General features: G+C 36.1%; 1 protein-coding gene across 1 annotated transcript in view; it reads left to right on the forward strand.

Moving 5' to 3' along the window:
- Positions 1-409: 409 nt before the first annotated feature.
- Positions 410-14437, forward strand: part of LOC108968524 (uncharacterized protein YBL113C) — an 89734-nt gene continuing 75706 nt past the window's right edge. Inside the window, exon 1 of the mRNA XM_018932612.1 lies at positions 410-667. The gene's annotated coding sequence lies outside the window, so the exon portion shown is untranslated. The remainder of the gene's footprint in view (positions 668-14437) is intronic.

The following is a 14437-nucleotide window of genomic DNA, read 5'->3' on the forward strand; positions in this document are numbered from 1 at the left end:
TCATTTCTTCACTCCAATATACACTCAGCACTCCCACTCAATCAATGCCGTTCGTGTGCAATTTCACTCAAGTCCATCTTCGGGTGCTGGCTGCGCGGCTGTCTGCCTACAAGTCTGCTATGTTGACCATAAAAATTTCAGTTCGTCTTACTCAGCTCAGCTTGCTTGAACGTCGTTTTCCAACTTTGCTTTAAATTCGTTGCAAACTTTCACATTTCAAACATTTCACTTTCAAACGGCAAAACAACAACACCGAGCAGCGACCGAGAACAGAAACAAAAACAACAAAAAGACAAAGTGAACGAAAAAGTTTCAAAATATAAAAACAAAATGGCTTTCAGCTTAATTTCAAGCAACAAAGGTGCGAGAAAAATTTAATAAAGCCCCTTTCGCTTTCGTTGTGCAGGTGTGCGTGCAGGCGCTGGCGCCTGTGTGCGTAAAAATTCTACGCGCTGCTGCTGGCTGCAAGCTGCTTTAAGCCAGTTGTTGTAGCTGTTTCATATTGTTGTTGGCGCTACTGCTTTGACACGCCAACAGTGAAAGGCGACACAAAGGACTGCGGTGTGCCAGTGCGGCCGACAGCGGCAGCGGCTGTAACGGCAGCAGAAGGACGCACGGAAAACGGTGAAAGTGGAAACGTGTGCGTCGCGTGTGGTGATATAACAAGGTATAAAGTTTTCCTCCACATCTTTTTGAGTGTGTCCTTTTTGTTGTTGTTGGATCAGTGTGATTTTTTTTGGAACCGCGTTGCGGTGCGATAAAACGAATTTGCCGTTATTTGAATAATCACATTAAATAAGTGAAAGAATTATGTTCAACGCTCGGTCCGCATATGTGAAAATGTCGCGTTGTGGATAAAAGCGTAAAAACTAAAGGTTAGTACGCTAGGTTACAAATATATATGAATGTTCCTGCAGTTACCATTATTGCACAAATATTTAAATTTCCATTGAACTGTGAGCTAATTACTGCTGGCTTGCATAGCTTAAGACGCTTGCGACCTTTGAATGCCGGGCATAGTGGAGCGTGCTTGTGGCAAAGAGCCACGTGAGCGAAAGTCAAAGGACAAGTAAACAATTTGAGGCTAACATTTGTAAACACTTGCGAGCATACAGACATTAGATTTAAGAGATTATATTTGGATCTATGGATGTTTGGTTGTTTTGTGTGCGTTGGTGTGTAATAAATTATATACTTAACTGGAAAAAAACTAATTATGTTTAAATAGAGCTGTTTTGTAGTATGTTTAAAATCAGTATTGACTTCTAAATTTTTGTAATATAATACTTTATCGCCTCAGATCGTGGCTTACTAAAACAAATTGCCTGAAGATATTTTTACTTCCAGCAGGATCCTTTAATACCAGAAAAATCTCGCTGCACAGAGTAAGCTCTTCATTAAGTTTTGAGAAGCGCGACCAGTAACAGCCATCTTAGTATTTAAAGATTTGGGCTCATTTACACTTCAAATTAAAGCCAAATAATAATAATAAATAAAATAAATAAAAAATAAATAAGAATGTTAAATAATCTTATATTTCAAATTATAAATGGAAATGGCAGATACATCTAGACTTCACTTCATATCAAATCGCACTCTCCATGACAATTACGGTTTTGTGTGATATAGAAAAGCATGTGAATTATTTAAAGAATTGCACTTGAGGCCAAGGAGGGAATGCCCAATACAATCTGTACTTAGGTTTACTTCGTCTACTAAAGAGGGTTACAGAATAACGAGGGGGTTTTCTACTTTTATGTTACAGAAGAGATTGTAATCTAAATCTCATTTGCAGTTACGGAAACTAAAACTTTGCTATCATATTCTTCTTGATTTGTACTTTTACTGTCAAATCGACTCTATTCCCTGTGCCAAATATGGTCCATCGGTTTTTGGACCTTCCAAGTTAGTGTCTTTGTTAAACATCAATGGAAACCTCGTTTCTACAGCCATATTTAAGAAGACTAAATAAACTCGGTCCTATATTTGGTCCAAAAATCTCATCCCATCGTTTTTCCCTAAACTAATTGTAAAACCTTTTATATTAAAATAATAACAACAACTACGCCCTTCGCCACTAGTAGTTTCTCCGATACGTTCAGGCATGCGATGCCATTAAACACTTTCAGAACTGGAAACTTTATATTATTTTGCCAAAAAAGTCTTGCGGTATTTTCGCTAGTTGGCGCTGAGAGCGCGTAGTTCTAGTTTTATTCGTCGCATCGTGTCATGCTACACCTTTTTGGAAAGCTCATTTCACGCGCTAACACGAGTTTGATTAATTGTCGTTTCTTTTAAGTCGGTCGTGAGTTATAGCGTCGCGAACATGGAGCAAAATAAAGAGAAAATACGGCATATTTTACAGTACTACTACTACGATAAAGGCAAAAATGCATCTCAAGCCGCCAATAAAATKTGTGCAGTTTATGGACCCGATACAGTTTCCATTTCCACYGCACAACGATGGTTTCAACGTTTTCGTTCTGGTGTASAGGTGGTCGAAGATGCGCCAYGCTCCGGAAGGCCTGTCSTCGAAAATTGCRATAAAATCGCTGARTTGGTCGAAAGAGACCGGGATAGTAGCAGCCGTAGCATTGATCAAGAGCTGGGCATGAGTTTTATTTTTTTTTATGAACAATTGAAAATTCAATAAAAATACCGCAAGACTTTTTTGACAAAATAATATAATATATAGTACAGCTATTATCGATGATAAATATTAGTTCGCTTAGGGTTTCGTTTACCACTAGATAAAAATCACATTTACTGGGGTCAAGAAAAACCGGACACCTGAGCCACTTGATTTTTGATAGAGTATTTTATACATACGGATATATATTTATAACGAGCTAATGCGTTGAAACATTTTTATTAGAAAATCAAACTTTCATTCCCAATGGTCTGTTACTTTTCTATGAACTTATGAAAGATATGCATCCTATTTAGACGGTGTAAATATTACCATTAGAAACTTCCACTCGACTTTCGTCAGAGTTTACAATGTTTTATCTCTCTCTCTCTCTCTCTGTTTTAATTTCCAACGGCTCTGAAACACAAACGAAATAACTAAATGGAATCAGATTTCGTAAACACTATAAACCAAAATATTTAAATTAATGAAATTTCTACTTAGGCTTTAATGTATAAGTCAGTAAGTTATAATAATATTAAGTTATGAAAGGAAAGATTATTAGTCAGGTTTCCACAACAAATAGTTCAATAATAGTCAACTAATTTGAAAAATTTCTAGTAAAAGCAATGTGGTTCGGAAACCGGATTACTTCAATATCTTCAGTATTTTTATCCTTTTACAGAACTTAGTAAATTTGCCTTCTTTGCAAGATTATCATTCGAATACATCTAACGTATCGGTTTGTGAGTCAATGGTCGTGTGCAGTTTTATAAACGCTTCATTTGCTGCTGTCTGCGATACTGAAGTTCTAAGTAGTCTGATTGATTTCCTCTGACTTATAAGTCCTCTTTTGAAGGTTTTTAAAGAGCTCCACTTCCCGATTAGAATATTTTTTAAGTGTGACTATCTTTCCAATATTAAAAGTTTCAGTTTTTTACAAAAGACAAGCTTCTTATAAAATCAACCAGGTATCTTTGAACTGACTACTTTTACATATTTAAAAGCATGTTCGGAGAAGCAAAATAATAAATAAATAAATAACTTTTATGCACTGTCCGCCGAACATTAGCCGCAGTAACAAAGATTGTGTAAGTGGCTTGCTTAAGAGGTGAAAGGACAACAGAAAGCGAAGAGAATTAAAAAGTATTAAATAACTAGGGTTTCCAGGCAAAATAGTCTCTTGACTGACAACCTGGTGGCGACTGATTTGTGGCGAGTTGGCGGACAGCTTTGTTTTCATAAAAAATATTAGCTTATTGTTGCTTAATTCCCTCTGCACGTGTGTTTGTCAAAAGAAGAAAATGAAGGCAAGGAAAGTGTAGAGAAAAGAACTTTCCGGTAGGGAAATGCAATATGAACAGATTACTAAGATTTTGTTGGGTTAGGATTTAATATCAGTTGGGTTAGTACCGCAAATGACACAACTTTACACAATTTCATATACATACATCAGTTAACTGTTATATTAAGTTAGACTCTTGTTTAGTAGAATCCGCCTTTTGTATACGTGGGAGATTAGGCTATTGTTTCTATGTTGGATCGTCGTTTCATTGCATTATTTAATATATACCCAATACATATGAAATTCGAATTGTTCTGAACGAAGAGTTTACCAATTCTTGCTGGACATCTGTTCGCTTCCTCTAAACTCTATTCGCTGTTCATTTTTATACCCTGAACAGGAAATATTAAGTTTGTCACGAAGTTTGTAACACCCAGAAGGAAGCGTCGGAGACCCTATAAAGTATATACATAAATGATCAGTATGTTGGGGTGAGTCGATTTAACCATGTCCGTCTGTCCATCCGTTCGTCTTTCTGTCTGTCTATCTGTATATATACGAACTAGTCCTTCAGTGTTTGAGATATTGTTTTCAAATTTTAATAACGTCATTTTCTCTTCAAAAAGCTGCTCATTTGTCGGAACTGCCGATATCAGACCACTATAACATATAGCTGCCATACAAACCGAACGATCGGATTCAAGCGCTTATATGAAAAACTTTCGCATTTGAGGTGGTATCTTCACAAAAGTTAGCACAATAAGAAATTGTTCACATCGTTTAACTATAGCAAATAGCTGCCATACAAACTGAATGATCAGAATCAAGTTCTTGTATAGAGAACTTCCTCGTTTGACGATATTTCCTTACGAAATTTTGTATGTGTTATTGTTCATAGAAATAACGTTATATCGGAAGAAAATGTGCAGATCGGCTCACTATAGCATATAGCTGCCATACAAACCGAACGATCGGATTCAAGCGCTTATATGGAAAACTTTCGCATTTGACGTGGTATCTTCACGAAATTTTGCATGTATCACTGCTTAAGGTAATGATATAAGCTCCGAAAAAATTATTCAGATCGGCTCACTATAGCATATAGCTTCCATACACATACTTACTAAAAGAAAAGCACCTGTGAAGGATATACTAGCTTCGGTGCAGTCGAAGTTAACGTTTCTCTTCTTCTACTTGACTTCGCTTTCGATTTAATGGGACCGTTTGCTAAAAGTATACTTTAAGATGCGGTTGAAAATGGCGTTTTCACATATTATTACAGACAAATTGGAAACATAGAATTTTTCTGTTCTTAGCATTCTTACTAGTCATTGTTCGTTTAGTACCTGCAATGAGAGTAAAGCATTTTCCTTCTAAACTCTTGAGAATATTTCGTCTATACTTTAATTTCACTCGTTTAATGAGCCTTACAACCGAATTGATGGAAACTTCTCACGATGAGAGATTAGTCGCTGCTAATCCAGCCGCTAAAACTTACGAAAGCCTGGAAAATGAAAAACATGGAAAAGACAGGTGGGACTGTAGAAAACACTGCATATTTTAATAAATATTCCGACGATGAAAGTATTTTTTTTTTTTTCAAGTAGGGAGTTCATCAAAAGCCGGAGTGCGGAGCATCAACCGGCTAAACCTCACCTATTTACAACTCCAAACTCTACCACGGAACCACCTTATTAAGTATTACTTTGTGGGAGTTATAAGAAATTTAAGTCTCCTCTATGGCACGAGATGGACGCTGCTCTATATGTTTAAAATTCGTCTTGATTGAAGCTACCGCTTCGCTTGCAGGTTTCCAGTTCTCAGTGAACTGAACTTAAAAAGTGACCCCAATAAAAGAACACATGTTCAGAGTATTTAAAGCAATCTGAACATGTAACATGTTCGGACTAAAGACGTGATGGAATCTGCACAGATAGCTTCTAAAGCACCCATGTCCAATTAGTATGTGGGTTAGGCGGAAATGCAGCTCCCCATGTCGTCTATGTATCTACCATTGGATATCCGGTATCAGTGTGTGAAAGGGTTTGATTCTCTCTTCTCTTTTGGCTCCTATAGACGGCTCTGCTAACCTAGATGTCAATAAGCATTATACTGGCTATTTTTCGTTACATTTGCGAGTAAAAAATTGACGGTTGGAATGCACGCTGCCTTTTTTCGCCATCATTCTTGTTAAGGCATTTAGGATTTTATTTGTTTTGCCTGCAGTGTATTCCAAATGATGCTTTAATGTTAGCTTTAAGACTATTATTACTCCACGATACTTTATTTTTTGCTGTGAATGAATCTTACATACTGGCCGTCTGCGAATGCAATTAATTTAATGACTTTTGGTTGGTGTCTCCTTAGCACCATATCATACATTAGGTTCCCTAGAAGTAGACCTAGAAACGTATATACATATACATTAAAATATGTATGTATGTATATAAAAATTATGTTTTGGCCTGGGTAAACTACTGAACCGATTTTAGTAAAATTTAGCACATTGTATTCAGTTTGATCCAACATAAATAGTTTTATATCTTACCATAATTTATATCTTCATTATTTAAAAAGTTGAAATAATTAATTAATATATATTAATATACTTCTAAAAATACCATGAGGACATTATTTCTGATAACTTCATTGATGTTTTCCTTGTTTACTATAAAAGTGTGTTGTATATAGAAGGGGTGGTAGTAATCAGATTTTGCCTATTTTCACGGTGTATGATAAGAATTTTTCGATAACCTCACACTCCAAATTTGGTTGAATTTAGGTGGCAGGTGCCACGCCCAATTTTTAAGCACTCCTCCGCATCATCTTGGTTGTGAAATTTAATGCTTGTAGCTCAGTTTTTTAGTGAGTTATCGCTCTTTTAGTAGCTTCAAACTAATCGTTAAATGAGGAGTCTGCGTGGTTATCTGATCTACAAGGTAATCCAAACTAAACAGGACTTAAAAAAAAAACAGAGCAAAGGCTTTTTTCGGCAAAATCAATTTATTTTTGAAATGGTCTCCTTCTGCTTCAATGCAGCTTTTGTACGGTCCAAAAGCATGTCGATCGAGTTTTTTTTAGCTCGTTGGCCGGTATGGCGGTGCAAGCCTTTTAAATGGCCCCTACGTCTGCATAACGCTTTCCTTTCATGGAAAATGCATTTTGCTGAAAAGGAAGAAGTCGCACGGTGCCATACCAGGTGAATACGGGAAGTGGTTAATGGTTAAAATGTGATTTTTGCAAATAATCGCCTTTCGAATATTGGATTCTGAGAAATTTTTAGTCGATGTTTTGGAGAGGATCAATTCCATTTCCATGAACGTTGAAACCACTTGTGCACTCTGCTGCGAGATAGGCAATCATTGCCATAAACTTGTTTCATCAATTGAATTATTTCGGTAAAAGTTTTACCAATTTTAAAACCAAATTTAATGTTGGCTCTTTGTTCGAAGCTCATTTTCGCACCGTTAACACAAACATACTGACGTGACATACCTTAAAACGCAATAACTTCACCTTCAATCAATGAAATATTATGAAAAATATCTAAATTTTCACGAACTGATGGACGAATGGACAGATCTGTTCTTTTATATGTATGAAACTCCACTATTATACTCTATAATGGCATGTTGCTATAGTATAAAAATAAGGGTTACATATGTATATATATTATGTATGTTTCGTATGTATAGTATGTATCTTAACTAATATTATTATTCTTTTTTGACCTGTAATATTTCTTTGTCAGCATTGAGGGGGTAGGCTAGTCTGGAAACCTCAAAAAAGATCAAACTTTGACAATATATTTTGAACGAACTGACAAATAAGCACCTTCTTAGTGGAAAAACTCATTCGCATATGCACAGACGGATGTGACTAATTTTATTTTGCTCGTCACGCTGATTATTTGAAAAATAGTTAACAGTGTCTGCGAGGTCTCTTTCTACTTAGCGTAAAAAAGTTGGACTCACAGAAACAAAAACGTCGAATAAAGTCAACTTGATGGATATTTTTCTGAAGCCTCAATTGGATACTTGCGACAATCTCTGAGTCGCCGTCGCATTTTTTAAAAAGAAGTTTCGAAAAACCGCCTTTAAAGTTTTGAGTGCTGAAGCAAAAGCCGAACGTTTTACCGTTACAGCGGTTTTAAGTGTGACCGCAAATAAATAAAATATTCTTTGAGAAGCTAAGACTGGCCTATTCGCTTAATACAAACCTAAAATTCTGCATTTTCCATTTCATTTTGACATATAAATTTCTTTCGCCTTATCACTGTTATTTCTGAAATTCGCTTTAGATTAAATGTTGATACTTTCTCCGCCATAGATAAGCCCGCTATATTTAAACAGTACAAGAGTCGAATACACCACAAAATTTTTTCACATTTCAAATCTTAAAATCCAGCCAACCACAAAAATATGTTGCACACAATGACAGTCTGCCGAACAATGTGGCCAGTCATTGATATAAACTCTTTGCAATCCCAGGCATTTTTCCAGCCGAGATTTTAAAATATACCTTAATGCTTAATAAAACAGAATTCTAATCCAGCTTAAAGCGCATTGACGCTAAAAGCTTTCATGAAATCGCCAGAGTGCATTTGCTATAAATACGCTCATATTTTTATTCACTTTTTTCAAATCGACATTGTGGCAAAATCACCGCCTGATGTCACCCAACGATTACAATTAGTGCCCCGCCGCGCAGCGCACCGCCTCTAAATGTGCTCACACAACAAGCGCATACACATACACACCCACACATAACAATCGATTTGCGCGCACACACCCAGGCGTATACGTAACCTGAGAGCTAACACGCCTTAATGCGCGATTGCTGCCGTTGTTCTTGCCGTTCTCACTCTTGTTATTATTGTTGTTTTTGCTATAGCTAATGTTGAATTGCAACATGTGTTCCATTGCGCTGAGCCACGCTAAGCTTTATGGTAATTTGTTTACGCGCCGTGTGTGCGCCTTTTTCATTAATTCAATGTAAATCGCGAATTCTGCGAAAAAATAAATTCATAAAATTGGCATAAACAGGAAAATACTTTTATGTACAGGAGTTTACATGACTGCATATGTGTGCGCTAATTTGTATTGGAAGCTATTGAGATGTGCTGTATTATTACAGTGTGTTCAAAAAGTTAAGCACTTAAGTCGCAATTTTAATCCGCATTTGTTACACTTGAATAATAAATAGTTGAGTAAATATGTGTTTGTTCTATTTGTCGACAACATATGTCTACATTGGGTGCTGCATATAACAATTATTTAATTTATATCTTGTATACTTACTTAAATGTGAACTAATCTTAAAACAAATTGTCCCAATAACATTAGAGTGTTTAAAATATAGATGAAATGGAAAGTAAGGCAGGGAGTGGGAGCAACATATGAATCGGTTGCCACAATTTTAAGCACCGATAAAAGATAACTCTAACATACCATGTTTTCGTAATTTTGTTAGGAGTAGGAGTATGGTTAACTAGTGTAAAACAGTAAAATTTTATTTTTTAAAACCAATGCTACATTTTAGTATGAAATTTGAAGAATATTCTGTTCAATTGTCATGAAAAAAATATTTAAACAAATAAGGAAGGGCTAAGTTCGGGTGCAACCGAACGTTCTACCCTCCTGCGAAGTACTTCAAGGTTTAAAACCAATCATATATAGTAAAGTCAGCCGGGTGTTCAAAAATTTGGATATTAGTTATATAAGGGCTACGCTAAGTTTTCGCTCAAATTTATCTATTTCAGCCACAAAGATACACTATTATGAAAAAACTTTTCATATATAGGCCGAAGTATGCAGAACAAAGTCACCCCGAAGCTCGAAAATCTTTATATTAAGTATATGGAGCTAAAGGAAGAATTGGTCCGATTCATCCCATTTTCGATATATAGACATACCATTATAAGAGAAGGATTATCACTTAATTTCAGTTAAATATATCATACATGGACCGACATTTAAATACTCGGTACCGAGTTACTTGAACAGTTTTTATTGGATTTAAACAACTTTTGTCTTAAGATCACACACACTAAAGACATTATCCTGCTAAATTTTATAGTAATTGTTTCTTGATTTATGTACTGGAAACTGAACGAATCAGGTGGAATTTGAAATTGTGCGATTTCGTCCATTTTCACAATGGCATTCTTCGGACATAAAAATGTAAGAAGAAATCGGTTGGTCGGGTCTCGAGATGTGTGGGCAGTGCCACTCTCTTCGCATAATTTTCACACCAGCCACATAAAGCCCACTCATACCTTCTCAGAGGTAAAATTTATTGTCTCTGGGATGTTTAGTTATTGATTTATTATGCTTTCAGTAGTTTTTAACGGTACCGTTATACGAGGTGTGTTCAAAAAGTATCGCGAATTTTGAATTTTCGCGGGTTACGTATATTCGATTCATGTCTCTCACTTATGCCGACAAGCTCGGCCATTTTGAATGTTCATTTAATTGTTGACAGCTGCTTTGCTTGCACGTGTTTTGGATCGTCTTCGATTTTTACCTATTCAAAAAAATGGATCAAAGAACCTGTATCAAATTTTGTGTGAAAAACGAAATTAAGTGCGCGGATGCATTCCGAATGTTGACTGTGGCATACGGAGAAGCTACTTTGGACCGAAGCAATGTTTATCGGTGGTACAAAATGTTCTCAGAAGGCCGAGAAGAAGTGACAAAATTGGCTTTTGCACCGAATTCACAGAATTTCCATAGCAAGTAGATAGAGGTGTTGTAAAATTACAACGCAATTCCTATTATGGTTGACTCACTTTGAAGCCACTAATTATGCAGTGTTATTGTGTTCTTCATGATTTATACAAGGTGCATTCCAAAGTAAAAAGGACTTAAAAAAAAAGTGAATAAAGGTTTTTTTCGGCAAAATCAATTTATTTTATTCAAAATGGTCGAAAAGGAAGAAGTCGCACGGTGGCATATCAGGTGAATACGATACGGGAGTGAAAGTGAGAAAATGTGATTTTTGGTCAAGTAATCGTCCTTCGAATGTTGGATTCTAAGTAATTTTTGGACGTCAGTCAATTTGTGCATAACAAACCGTGCACACATCTTTCGTATGCCAAAATGTTCGGTCAAAGTGCGATAAATCGATGTTTTGGAGATGCTCAATTCCATTTCCATGAATTTCAATGATGATTTCGGCTGATTTTTGATGAATTCACGCACAGTTTCGATGGAATTTCCGGGGATCACGGATTTTGATAGGCCCACATGTTGATCGTCATTCACGGCCACTTTGAAAACATTGAAACCATTTGTGCACTCTGCTACGAGATAGGCAATCATCGCCATAAACTTGTTTCATCAGTGTAAACGTTTCGGTTAAACTTTTACCAATTTTAAAACTAAATTTAATATTGGGTCTTTGTTCGAAGCTAATTTTAGCACCGATAACACAAACATACTGACACTTAAAACGCAACAACTTCACTTCCAATCGGCGAAATGTCATGAGATCACCGGGCAATCGATAGAGAAAGCAGATTCTAACGCACTAGGTGACATATATATGGGGTTACCAGTGAGTGATAGATTCAAACAGTCCTGTTTACTTAGGAACACACCTTGTATGTTGTACAGTGAAATAATCTGATAAAATTTAATTTTGTTAGATGTGAATCAGACGTGGCTGTAATCCGATTTTGTCAATTTACATGACTAATATTACGTACCAAATTTGTTCCAAATTGGTCGAATAGTTGCCTATAAATGGTAGGCGGTGACAAGTCCATTGTATATCATAATTTATTTTTTGAGAGTTATCGTACTTTTAGAAGATTTTAGCTCTGCATGGGAAGTACTTCTGCAATGTTTAGTTGATATAGTTCTAATATTTTAGGAGAAGAAAAAGCATAAATATAATTTAACCTTTTAGAAGAGAAAGGAAGTCATTTTTTCAAAAACATGTAAACCATAAAAGTGGGAGTGGAGATCTTCCTCTTCCTCTGCTTTTTTTCAGAGCTGGTGTGTTCCCGTTCATACTTAAAAATAATCAAGCCAGCGCAACCGCTGTATTTTAATTCGCTGAACTATGTCAGTGTCTTCGTATATCTCAGACAGCTCATCGTTCCATCGAATGTGATATTCGTCATAAGCAACTCGCAAAGGAGCATAAATCTTTCGCAGAACCGTTCTCTTGGAAACTCGTAACGTCGACTCATCAGATATTGTCATCGTCCATCGTCTTCTGCATCATATAGCAGGACGGGAATAATTACTGACTTATAGAGTTTGGTTTTTTCGTCTTGACCTCGTTCACTACCAGTATCATTTCCTTTGCTTCCTTATCTAGCCTGGAGACGGCGCGGGTATTGATTATTATATAGCGAACGGTAAAAACCAGACTGGAATAAAGATCAGGAACTTTGTGTCTAGTCGATGATGTTTTGACAGCTTTGAGCTGTTTTAGTGTCTATTTTATAAATTTTTTTACTCTGTATATATGTAAAATACGAGATAATTCTTTGACTGGACTCCTACTTATAAAAAAAAATAGTTAAAAGATGAAGGCACACATAAGTAGAGAGTAGAGCAGAGGCCGGTAAGCCGTGAGCCAAATTAACTGAAGGCAATTGAATTCCTACCAACAAGAACCAGCTTTTCTCCGCGGCGTATGGTGAATAAGTGTCGAAGGCCAAAAAAAAGTGAAAGGACAATTTTACATAAAATTAGGGAAACATATACAATTAATTCACACGAAAATTTCTTCATACTTAGCACTTTAACAACTAATGATTTTCATAGCCTCCTTCCACCACGAGAGGAACTTATTTTATGTCACAAATTCACTTCCGTTGGTTATAGTTTTTGTGTTGTCCCAGTTAGTCCACCTAATTTACATAGCTTCCAAAGTTTTGTGGTTAATTTGTGTGACTTAAGTTTCGGTCATTATACGTCTGTATGTCGGTATTAATATAAAAAGTCTAGGGTAAGGTAAGTATTAAAAGCGCATTAAGTAAATTAACGGATCTGAAAGACGGAGGTGAAATTTGATTACTTTGTTTTCCTGCTTTTGCGGCTCCGGTTGCAGTACCCACACTTGAAAACTGCTTTGCTTTGACCAAAAGTAACTCATACAAAACGCCGAAGCCGACGACGACGTCGCTGTTGAGTGAGTCGCAAGAAATTTGTTCCCAATACAACTACGCCATTTGAAGGCTATTATAATATTGTTGGCTTTATTTCTTTTGTGTGAAATCAGTATTTTACCCGCTGCCACAAAGTGTTTGTAGAGTTTCTTAGACCGTTTAATTGGTTCTTCAAGCGCATAATTATGACTACTGAGCGGACCCTTTGAGTCGCCACTAAATTTCGTATACTTCCTTTGTCGCACTGCAATTTCCAATCTACGAGCATGAAATTAGGAAAATAATTGGTGAATTTTAGTGAAATGATTATTTTAATTGCAGAGGAAGTGGAACAAATTTGCTTGTGAAAAAATTCAAGAATTGCGACTTTTCTTAATTTCTTTATGTGCATATGTTCGTACTCATAATTCATTTCTCTTATATGTAGTTTTACGCTTTTGTCAAAGCCATCGAGCGAAAAGCTATTTCGTAGTCGTCACTAGCCTTTGACTTTTTCAGATTAAAATTAAGAAAAAACAAGTAAGGAAGGGCAAAGTTCGGGTGTCACCGAACATTTTATACTCTCGCATGATAAAGTGATAATCGAGATTTCTTTATCCGTCATTTACATATTTTTTTATTTTTCTGTAAAATTAATTAGATTAGATCAATTGGTGTACTTTGAGTATTGAATTGTATTTTCATTCATTCATTCATTGTATTGAAAAGGTATAGTCCGATCGCGACAATTTTCCACAAGGGATACCTCAGCTTAAATACCCCATTTGTGTAAAGTTTTATTCCGCTATTCATCATCCTAATGTATATATTATACAGAGAAGGCATCAGATGGAATTCAAAATAGCGTTATATTGGAAGAAGGCGTGGCTGTGAACCGATTTCACCCATATTTCGTACATGTCATCAGGGTGTTAAGAAAATATTACATACCGAATTTTATTGAAATCGGTAGAGTAGTTCCTGAGATATGGTTTTTGGTCCATAAGTGGGCGTCGCCATGCCCATTTTAAATTAAAAAAAAGTTTGGGTGCAGCATCCTTCTACCATTTCTTCCGTAAAATTTAGTGTTTTTGACGTTTTTCGTTAGTCGGTTAACACACTTTTAGTGAATTTCAACATAACCTTTGTATGGGAGGTGGGCGTGGTTATTATCCGATTTCTTCCATTTTTGAACTGTATATGAAAATGCCTGAAGGAAACGACTCTRTAGAGTTTGGYTGACATAGCTGTAGCAGTTTCCGAGATATGTACAAAAAACTTAGTAGGGGGCGGGGCCACGCCCACTTTTCCAAAAAATTACGGGCAAATATGCCCCTCCCTAATGCGATCCTTTTTGCCAAATTTCACTTTAATATCTTTATTTATGGCTTAGTTATGACACTTTATAGGTTTTCGGTTT

The sequence above is a fragment of the Bactrocera latifrons genome, unplaced genomic scaffold (genome assembly GCF_001853355.1).
Source record: "Bactrocera latifrons isolate USDA-ARS-PBARC rearing strain unplaced genomic scaffold, ASM185335v1 scaffold_22, whole genome shotgun sequence".
In the NCBI taxonomy this organism is placed as follows: Eukaryota; Metazoa; Arthropoda; class Insecta; order Diptera; family Tephritidae; genus Bactrocera; species Bactrocera latifrons.